General features: G+C 44.2%; 1 long non-coding RNA gene across 1 annotated transcript; it reads left to right on the top strand.

Annotated features, from left to right (window-relative positions):
* The first annotated feature begins 9,187 nt into the window (after positions 1-9,187).
* Positions 9,188-11,096, top strand: LOC309890783. The gene is made up of 4 exons (XR_014319449.1): positions 9,188-9,303; positions 10,031-10,150; positions 10,656-10,736; positions 11,031-11,096. It is a non-coding gene; the product is annotated as an uncharacterized lncRNA (long non-coding RNA).
* Positions 11,097-11,320: the final 224 nt, after the last annotated feature.

The following is an 11,320-nucleotide window of genomic DNA, read 5'->3' as shown; positions in this document are numbered from 1 at the left end:
TCTAAGGGGTGCGCTGTAAGGCAGCCCTCATCTGGCGCGTTGCTCCTCCGTTCCCCCAAGGAACTGCCTTCAGGATCTGACTAACTCTGGATGCACCCGGTTGTCGCCTTAATTTCTCCTTTAGCTTGCTGAAAACAAGCCGGTTGGGTGACCTTTTGCGTTTCTCGCTTAAAATTTGGATCGAGGAGGTCTGTGTTTCCTTACGCTGATGTCCACGCTGAAGGTGCAGAAGGGTTCCGTGCTGTTGCTTGGGTCAGCCTTGTTGCCAGGTTTGGAATGTTTAGCCTACCGGTGCTTCGGTGCTGTTGGGCTGCACTCAGAGTGTGAGCTCTGGGCGTTATTTCTCAAATACTGCGTTATTTGAGCGTACAGACCCGAGATATTCTGCGGAGAGGTGATTTAAGGCACGTCAGAACCACCGCTGCGGCGTGTGCCAGCGTCGGACGCCCGTTCGAGTGATCGGGCGGAGCAGGTGAGTTGAATTTGGTGCTGGGTGGCGAGGTGGTGTTGGGGGAAGAGCTAGGCTAAGGAGAGCTTCCTCTTGCTCTGCCCCTTCCCATCTCAAATGGCCGCTTCCTGGGGAGATGGGTTCGTTGGGAGGTTAACTACAACGTTACAGTGAGGATGAGGAATCACCTTTAGTCCCGTAGGTATTTGCTGCCAGGCCGCAGCGTTGATTTCAGAAATTGTATTTAAAAAAGGGAAAAGAAAGGAAAGATGTATTCTTTAACATACTCTCTTTTCTCGGAGAGTAGATGGAGGAGCTTCAGCCGTGCCCTTCCTCCGGAAACGATTCCCAGTGTCTGCTCAGACACTGAGGAGGAAAATGGAGGAGAGCCACCCGATAGAAATAAAGGAAAGAAGGGGTCATGGATTAAGGGAAAAGCACTACTTAAAAAATTGGTGCTCTCTAAAAACGGGTTAAGGGTTTGGGACCTGCAGGTGCTGCCTACACCTGTGTGCGTTGCAGTCGTGCCTGTTGCCACTGAGCAAAACGGGGAGAGCTGCTTTGTCGAACGCAGCGTGTTAAAGCACGTGCCACTGCCTGGAAGAAAAGCACGGACTTCCCTCGTGTGGGCCTTCTTCCCTAGCGATCTGTGGTTTACCTGATGGTTTCCCATAAGCTGAGAATGTTTAAAAGAAAAAAAGAAAAACAAAAATCAAAAACCAACACCAACGTTGAGAGTGGTGAAGCAGATCCTCACGTGGGGACTCAGAATCAGCGGTGACATCACCATGCGAAGCATTGTGTGTGCTTCGGGTTGGGGCTGCTGCGAGCCTCGCAGCGGGGAGGGAGAGCGGATCCGGGGTGCCTCTGTGTCAGCCCTCTGCCCTGGTGGCTTTGTGAGCACTGAGAGTTTGACTCCTGTGTTCCCAGCTTTCGCTTCCGCACCTGCGGTGTGGCAGAGCCAGCGAGCTGCTTGCTCAGCTGGAGGAGGAAGAGGAGTGACCTCAACATTGCCGAGGTAAAGCACAATTATTGAAAAGATTTGGCAAAGATGTGGGTTGTACCAGCGCGGCTGCTGCAGCTGCAGCAGATCCTGGAGCATTGGAGAAGATAGAGAGGGTTTTCTTCATGAAAAGAATGCTGTTAAAAGTGTTTTCATGCCAGAAATTAGGATAAACGCCTCTGTTGTTTGACATCCTCTATTGAGCTGGCACATTGGCATTACAGCGTACCTGGCACGCTGTTTGTATTAAAAAAAAAAGGTATTTTATTCAGGGCAGGCCAGAAACCTGCCTTGGCACTTGCACATCGCAGCAATGCTTACAGACCCTGCATCCTGGCTGCCAGGCCAGGATCTAAATCCGATGGTGCTGTTGGTAAACTGAAGCTCAGGAAGCGCTTCTGGGTTTTTTTGTCCTTCCATGTGAATTTTTACCCTGTGAAGATGGTGTATTAAGCTATTTTCGTAACAACAAATAGGTTTAAAAGCAGTTTCAGTTTAACATCTACACGCTTGGGTGTTATTAACAGAGCTTTGTATACTGAGCTGGTGCTTGGTAGGAGAAAAAACATCAATCTTACCTGGGAAACCTGGACCCCCTCAGCTACATACTGCTATGAGGAAACTCAGATGTAAGAACACACTTAAATAACACCTCACCAGAGCTGTTGTGCTCCTGACCACCAAAGGCACCTTTTTCCAACACCGTCGTACTGGAAGTTGATGCAGCTGGTTCCATCCGTAACGTGTGACTGTACAGTGCTGTAAAAGAACTATTTTTTCACAGCTTTGGAGAAAGTGAAGCAGAGAAAACCACGCATAACCACTGATACCTGGACCCCAAACTGCCACAGGCTGACGGTGATGCCCACTGGATATCTCCTGATACCCTGCTGCCTTCTGACTGCTCCAGCAGAAGTCCTGTTTTAATTAGCCAGCAGGTCCCTCTGAGGGAGGGACTTTGCTAAAACTCCTGCCGTAGGAAGTATCCTACGGGAGCCAAGTTGCTAAACGGATGTGTGGTTTTCCCTTAACCCCCTCACCCCTGACTTTCCAGCTCCTGACAGCACTGCCCACGTGTGCAGTGTCACCGTGTGCCATCTAGGTGCCAGCTGCCATGGTTTATATATTGTAAAATTAGTGATTTGGGACTCGTGAGCACTGAGGAGAGGCTAGCAATTGCTTAAGAGCTTTCCTTGTGTCGCTCTGGGGCAGGGAGATGGGTGAAACATCTTAGGCTTGAAAGTGATTCCCTGCAGAGTGACGTGCTCAGATCTGCACAACAGATCTGTCGTTTTGGTCACCTTATTAGATCCCTGCTTGAGAGGTTGCTTGCAAGAATCGATTCGTCTTCACCTTGATGTGTCAAGCTAAAGAGAAATCTGTGCCGAAGCACTGTTTGATCAGACGAGTGCCTCAGTTCAGGATTGTTCTTTGACAGCTACAGAAACAGCAGGACGATCAGCGCCTTCAGGAACAGATGAATTTGATCTTGAGGCTGTCGTAAAACAGGTCCCTGAAGTCTGAAGACTCTTCAAATAGTTTGGGCCAGCAAGGAGCAGCTGTACGTGGCGGCTGCGGTAACTCGGGGCTCCGAGTCTCAGAGAGCGTGGTGAAAGGTGACCCCCAGCTGGCTGCTGGAGGAAGCTGAGGCAGCGTTCAGCTCTAACCTTTGCCTTCTTGGCTGGCATCTTTGCACTCCTGCTGTCAGTGGGTGTTGAGTGTCCTTCCCGGCAGCCTCAGAACGTGCCCTCAGATGTAGGCAGCATTTAGCAGCTAGAATTCCCTCAAATAGAAAGAGTACAAATGATGCGTTTTCTGCTTTTGCTTTGGAACTCTTAGCTTGAGGTTTTCCTGCAGGCCATGAGGTTTCTTGCAGCAGCAGGGATGAGTTGTGTTAGCAAGAGGCTGTTCTGTGCTTCGACTGTGGGAAGATGAATGGTTACGTGTGCACCGTTAAATATAACTTGACACCTAGCACACCACACTTGCAGCCTGTGGGGTGCTTTAACAAGCAGGTAAATCAGCAGAGGCTGTTTTGCAGCCGGGGTGATGCTGGGTGATTAAAAAGCAGGGGCAGAACAAGGAGTTTCTAGTGTTTGTTCTTGCTTGTCATCCGACTCTCCACTTCCACCGTTCTTTAAAAAAAACAAAAACAAACAAACAAACAAATAAAAAAAAAAAACAAGCAAGGGGTAAGCATCTTAATATCTTTATTATAAATGGAAGGCACAAAAGAGGCCAGCAACAGAGACTGTCCAAGAGAAATGCTTTGTGCTTTATAAACAAACAAGGAAGTACCCTTAGGTGGGTGTGATAATCCTCCTCTAATGCGTTTTTGGGGTGCAAAAATAGATTTGTTCCTTTCTCGCTCTTCTCTGCAGGACAAAGGCAGAATAGGCACTGCAAAGTTAGACCAGGGAGGTCAGTTTGTTCCGTACTGAGAAAGACAAGCCTGTAAAACAAACTAGACAGATTTTCTTTGTAGTATTCATCTTCCTTCAGCAAAGGCAAAGCTTATGACACTTGTTGGTGTGTATTTCCAGACCCCCAGCTACTGGCACTGTAGCGCATCTCTAATTCTTTGGTACAAAAGGTTCAAAATCTCTTAATGCAAAAATTTTACCAGCACCCTGGAGCAAAAAAAAAGAAATCTAAAACCCTTACCAACTTCTATTACAGACCTGCTGAGTGCACCAGAGTTACTCATTTTTATTCAGGCTTTCAGGGGCAACTTCAGTTGGTTTAGCGCTTGGATTGCTATGTTGGCAGATGTCAGTTTAAAAAAAAAAAAAAGCTTTTGAGGTCCTTTTTAAAATGAGACTGCTTTTTTGGAATTTGGAATACTGCAAGGTATCGTTGGTTTTGCTTTCTTCCTATTCCTTAGACCAGATCCATTCAGATTCTGAACAGCGTTCCCGGTGTGTTCAGGAAAATGGAAGGCAACAAGCAAAATGATGAGCTCCTTGGGCAGTCAAAAGAGCTAAATCTGGAGAGTGTTTTGAGTCAAACTTCCATGCTAAGGAGCACCAGTAATTGTTAGAAGTAGCTGCAGAGGAACCTGCATGGCACTGGGTGTGTTTCTGAAGGTGCTAAAGGTCCGAAGTGACGATTCCTATCCATACTAAAGAAGAGAAGGAAACGTTGCACTTAACTACTGTTTTTATTCCCTTTGTCCAGCAGTCAAAAGCAGTAACTAATATGAGAACCCAACTTTTCCTCTCTTTATTTTAGATTTGGGAAAATTCCCTGCCAAAACAATATTTCCTGGAAAATTCACTAGTGTTTGTGTGAGTAAAAGCTTCCAACCTTTTATTATTAATTTGTAAGAACTATTTCATCCACTTTTGTCCAGAAGAGTCAGAAATAATTTGCACAGAAATGTGCAGCGTTTTAATGAAAGGATTCAGAATCACTCTGAATTGAACTTTATCTGGTCTGGTTGCAGGTTTTGTGACATTTAGTGTCTTTAAAAAAAAAAAAAATCAAAATTTCTGACTTCATATCAGAAAAAAAGAAAAAAAAATGCTTGTGGCGAAATAAAATCTGTTGCAGCTCTGCTCATCGAAAACTCATTGGCTGTTAAATTGGACCTAAATCGTCTTCTCTAACCTTTCATGATCCTGCAGCAATGGCTGATGATGGATATATGGATTAGGGAACAGCACGTGATGGCAAACCTGTGGTATTTGCTACTGTACTGGGTCTGGCTGGAACGTTTACTTTCCCTGCAGCAGCCCATACAGTGCCGTACTCTGTACTTGTAGCTGGAACAGCAGTGTTATCACCCCAGTGTTGTGTGTACTGCTGAGCAGCAGTGGCACAGCATTGGGCCTTTCTCTAACCCTCCTAGGGGGTGGGCAAAAAGGTGAGGAGAGAAACATCACTAGGGCAGCTGACCTAAACCAATCAAAGGGATATTCCATACCATGTGATGTCCCACTCAGCAATAAAAGGTGGAAACAGGAAGAAGAGGGGAGGGGTGGGCTCTCGTTGGGAAAACGTCGGTCCTCCTCTCGAACACCGGCTGCGTGCGTTGAGGCCTTGCTTCAAGGACGTGGTCAATCATGGCTCATTTGTGGGAAGTAGAGAGTAATTTCTTTCCTCTGCACTTCCATATAGCCTTCATTTATTTTGTTTGTTTGTTTTCCTCCCTTCTTTTTATTTTTCCTTTTCCCCTCCCCTTTCCCTTTTTATTTCCCCTTAGTTAAATTGTTTAGTTCATGGTAGTCTTTATTTAATTATTATAATTTTTTCCCTTTAATTAAATTATCCTTATCTCAACCCGTGAGTTGTTCTTTGCTTTACTTCTCCCCCTCCTCATCTAAAGGAGGGGGAGTGAGAGAGCGGTTGTGGGGTTTAGCTGCCCAGCACGGTAAAACCACCACAGCTACAGCGCAGAAAGAAAAACCAAATTGCTTCCAAAAAATCAAAGTAATTCAAAATCCTTGGTATCATGCAGCCGTGCCACTGGCAAAGTGAGCATTCCCCTGCCTCTCAAAGCTTGCTGTACCCTTGATCTGCTGTCTTGCTGCTGTTAATTGATTGCAACTCTACATGTCTGATCAGGGCTACGAGTTGTTCTCGATATGGAGATCATACAACATCTACTGTGCACGCTTGTGTGTATAGATATGTTTATCCTGTATGCATGTACATCCGTATGCATATTTGTGTGCTGGCCCCCAGATCCCTCATGTTACAAAGCATCGGCCTCGAAGGCATACTCATCAAAATCTTTTGCAGAGCCTCCATTTTTTTCTAGTTCCCTCAAAATGAGAGAATTTTTACGCGCTCTCTGTGTCGAAAAGGCAAAAATTCTGATTTTCACTGTCGCTCTCGCTAACTTTCTCTCACTCCCTCCTCGTGTGTGTATAAACACAGATGTGTGTATGCGTATGCACATCAGTGGATTTAGATGCACTGGTATGTTTTTTGCTGTACAGGTAATAAAGACGGGGAAAGGTTTTTGTGTTTTCTTAATAGGTGAAGAAATCTTGAAGACCAGAGATTGGAACATGCTGAATTTTAAATTAAAAAAAAAAAAAAGAAAAAAAAGTTAAATTGTCCGGCTGTGGAAGATGGAGCCTCATTTTTGCAGCCACTTTGAATCACGAGTTCATCTCTAAATGCGCTGGTTTTTTTTTGTTTTTGTTTTGTTTTGGTTTTTGTTTTTTATTTTTTTGAAGAGCTAACTAACCGTGGCTGCATCCAGTCTGAGAGAGCATTCAAATGGACTTGCTTCCTCTCTTAGTTATAAGCTGTTTAAAAGCGCATCCTATGTTTGAATTGTGGATGAGAGGTTCCCTTGGCAAAGTGAGGAGGAAAATTCTTCCTACCCCTTTATTATTAATTCACGGATTCAGTCTTGGTTCGGCCTACAGGAGCAGTTAACTGGAAGCCTTTGAAGATCGATAACTTTGCTGAGGTTGTCCAGGTAGGTGAAATCGAAGACCCACAGGGCCTGGAACGTGCTGTTTAATGCGTCCTAACTGTGTTCTAGAGAAGTTATTTGTAGCCATAGTTGATTATTGACTTGCATGTATCATCAGGTGGTTTTTTAAGGAGTGACTCCGTTTTCAGGCTTCCAGATGTGCTCCAGGTCATATTATTGAGGATGTGGAAGAGAATGCTTGCTGACAAAGCTCCTGGCAGCTTTACAGAACTTTAATATTTAGTTAGTTCATGTAACAGCTGATTTCAAGGCTTTGCTCTCTTTGAGAGACTGATAACTTGATTTGATTAACTGAAGAAAGCTGGAAAAATGTTTGTTCCTCATTATTTTTCACTTGTTACTTTCTTTCGGGTTACTTTTAAAAAGAAGATTTCACTGATCACAAGCCAGTAGAAGACTTTCAGCCCAGGCAAGGGTGAAGACAGCTCTCTCCAAGAGCAGAGGAAGTCCCTGTGGAGAGAACCCGAGCTTGTTAGCAGAACTCGTCGGCATGTCTAAACAAGGAGACGATTGCTACTTCTATTTCTATTCTACCTGTAGCAAGGTATGGCTGGCTTTCCTTTGCTTTGCTTTTTTTCCCCCTTTTTTTCAGGAAGGAGTAGATTAGGAGGAGGAAGCACACTGGTCTTTGGTTAACTTGAGAACCAGATAGATTGTGAATTCAGTTGTAGCACCATTAGGCAGCAGCATGGCCATTTTTGAGGCTGTACTCTATTTTCCTTGTTGGTTTCCTTTTGGTTCCAGGGAGACAAATGTGCCTACCGCCACTGCGAAGCTGCTCTGGGCAATGAGACGGTCTGCAAGCTGTGGCAGGAGGGTCATTGTTTCAGGAATGTCTGCCGATTCAGACACATGGAAATTGACGTGAGTGCCTAACAATGTGTTCTCAAAATAAATCCACAAAAGCATTTTTCAGTGCCGTAGGTGTACTGATTGTGCTTTTGCAGGATAGATTTGTTTGCTTCAAAATCATACTGGTTTCTGTTACCAAGAGAGGGGGTGGGAGGAAGCAGAGGGAAATAAAATCAATGCCTTAGGTATGTCTTAGCAAGATATTTGTTTATTTTTTTTTATTAGATGCTGACAGTTTTCTCAAGAGATGCAGAATAGCTGTTAAATAGACTGCTAAAACGTGCTGGAGCAGGGGGGTAATAAACAGGCTGTTCTATCCTCATGGGAGCAGGCTTGATAATGAACTATCAGGTGTCTTCTGACCCACAGTCCTTCAGATAACGCTGTTGTAGCTGCCTGGGGTAGGAAGTGGGGAAAGTTAAAGGTGCAGCAGAACTAAGTCTCCAAGAAGTAGTTCTAGACAGGGTTAACCTAGGCAATTTCAGATGTTCTTTTTCCCTCTGAATAATCCTAGTATAATCCTAGGTGTATTAGTTTAAGCCACCCTCAAGTGATGTCTGAGAGTGCCTGTCTTCTCAAACTGAGTGATGACCAAACTAAATGTGCATAGTGGTTACAGCTTATGCAAACTTTGTGAATATGCCCAGAAATACTACACTTAACTGAGAAACTGACCTTTGGAATGCTGTTTCAGCACTGTGTTGTGACAGCTGTCACGATCTGGAGCTGTGCATCTCTTTGCAAGCCTCAGGTGCATGTTATCACGAGCTTTTCTTTCTTTCTGTCTTCAGAAAAAGCGCAGTGAGATTCCTTGCTACTGGGAGAACCAGCCGGGAGGCTGTCAGAAAGCCAACTGTGCTTTTCATCATGCAAAGGGACGTTACATCGATGGACAATTCTTACCACCAAGCAAGAGTGAGTTTAGGTCCTTTTTCTTTAAGCGCTGAAGAATTAATTTTGAGTATTACTTAGTGGGTGCCAATCCTGTAGGGGGCGTCAGGTAACTGTTCATTTGTGAGGGCAGGAAAAGGTCTGCAGTCATAGGTGTACTGCACCGAGTGTACTGCTGGTGTTTGTTTTCTGCTTTCGTGCTCAGCTTCTCTTTGCTTTGTGTGATGTTTGCCTTGCAGTTTGCTTCCTGTTGTTTCCTCTTTTGCTGGGTGGTAGGGAGATGTGTTGTTGTTGGAAGGGAAATCATTGTTCACGGTGTAAGCAGTGATGGGATGGGCAAAAGGAGATGCTGAATTCGTTGTCTGTGCGGGTTATCTGCCTTTGCTACCATCTCTTTGCATTGTGGTCAAAGTTTTAAACTGCCATATTACCGATGATCCTCCTCTTCCTCTAGCTACACTGCCAAGTCCGCCTGAGTGCGCGGACGATGATCTGAAAGTGGCTCAGATGTCACTGCAGCAAAACAAACTTTCTGTCCAGTCAAATCCCTCTCCACAGCTAAGGGGGTGACGAAAGTGGAAAACTCTGAAAATGTCCCAAGCCGTACACACCCTCCAGTTGTAATCAATGCTGCAGATGATGATGAAGATGATGATGGTGAGCATGTTTTGGTTCTTGGAAGGAATTTGTGCTGTAAATGATTGTGTAAATCTTTGTTTCTTGAAGGAATTTGTGCTGTAAATGAATGTGTTAAATCTTTGGTTCTTGAAGGAATTTGTGCTGTAAATGAATGTGTTAAATCTTTGGTTCTTGAAGGAATTTGTGCTGTAAATGAATGTGTTAAATCTTTGGTTCTTGAAGGAATTTGTGCTGTAAATGAATGTGTTAAATCTTTGGTTCTTGGAAGGAATCTGTGCTGTAAATGAGTGTATAAATCACAGATGACCTGAGGTCTGACTAGCGATAGGGCAGGCAGTCTGGCCAGGTCACTGGTGGCTTTGTCTGGCAGTCAGTGGACAGAAGCTGAAACGTTGGAGGAAAGCTTAGAACCACTCCTGGCTTTAGCTGGTCTTTTCTGTAAAATTCTATGTGAAACTAGGAAGGAAATTTCTTTTTTCTGTCTGAAGAGCAATGTGTTGTGTAGTAGTTAAAGCTGCAAAGAGAATCTAGAGTCCTAGATGTTTTGTCCTAGTGTATTCTACTTAGGAGTTCATCAGGTCAGTGTAGCTGTTTAAAAACAAACAAACAAACAAACAAACAAACAAACAAAACAAAACAGCAACAAAGTTTTTTATATGAACCATGGGCTGAAGTGTCACTGCATGAGCTACGTAATCATGACCAACCTGGTCTATGCATAACTGAATCGATTTTTCCCCTTCAGACCAACTTTCTGAGGAAGGAGAAGAAACTAAAACTCCCATCCAGCATCCAGCTGCGGAAGGCAAAAATGGATTACGGGTGATTTCCACTCGGAAAGGCAGTTCTATTACTACTAAACAAGGTATGCCAGCACCTTAGTAGGATAAATCAGAAGAACTTGACAGTTAAGTCAAAAGCAGCGTGGTGTAAAAACACAACAAAATGTAGGGGTGCTGAATGGAGTCGGTTATTTCCATGATCTCATTTCTGCCATTAATACCATCATGTGCCCATTGGGTCAGAAAGGTGAACTCCTTTTCTTTACTTTTGGAGAACAAAACAGGGCCACAGCATGGAGTTTAAATGGCTGCACGTGCAGCCTTGCAACCACTGCTGATAAGCCATATCTAACGATAGAGGGATCTAATATTGTGTAAATGGATTAAAATTAAAACTACATTTTGAACCCTGAAGGATGAAAGGAGGGGCAAAATGCCATTGGTTCTATGGCTCTTTCACTTGTGAGGAGTGTTGACAGGCTTTATTCGAAATACTTCAGAAAGTTCCTGAGCGCTAAGAAGCCTGAGGACCTGTGGTCCTCAGTGAGTGCCTCTAAGCCTGTCTCATGAACTGTTTCCTGTTTTCAGAGGGCAATCTGAATTTTGGAATAAAAACACTTGAGGAAATCAAATGGCAGAAGATGAAGGAAAAAAAGAAGAGACACGGTGGTGAGTTAATATTGCCTACTTTCTTATCCTGTTCACGGCAGGTGATGGTGACTGGGAGCTGCTTGAGGGACAGACTTCCATTTTTAGCTGGGGGCATAAAGCAACCTGATTCTCAGCCAGCTGGTATTCTAAATGGGAGTCCAAAGGGCAACCAGAGGCAAATTAGTCACCTCTCTTCTTTACATGCTCTGCTTGCTGTATTTTTGACAGTAACAAATCATTTAAAGTTTTTTGTTCTTTGTGATAGTTTTTTATGTTGGGTAAACTTCCTTATGTTTTGGTTGCTCTGAACAGAAGGTTCTTCAAGATCTTCTCTTCGTCCCGTTGATTCTATGATTTTTCCTGCTCCAGAAGAGGAAAATGTCCGGACAGTGGTGAGAACTGTGACAGTGTCTTCCAAGAAAGGTAATAATGAATGCTTTTGTTTTGATTTCATTACTCCTAAACTGGAGGGTTAAGCAATAATTAAAACAATTCACCCATGTTAGCCTTCTGGTGCTGCCTTCTGTTCAAAACGTGCTTTTATGCTTAAAGTCCCTGGTTGTACTGGAAAGATTTGGTGCTCAGGTTAAGTGCAGTGGCAG

The sequence above is a fragment of the Aythya marila genome (genome assembly GCF_965140915.1).
Source record: "Aythya marila genome assembly, contig: HAP1_HAP1_SCAFFOLD_179, whole genome shotgun sequence".
NCBI classification, from domain to species: domain Eukaryota; kingdom Metazoa; phylum Chordata; class Aves; order Anseriformes; family Anatidae; genus Aythya; species Aythya marila.
The sequence above is the reverse complement of the archived record's forward strand: the minus strand, read 5'-3'. Positions and strand labels throughout refer to the sequence as shown.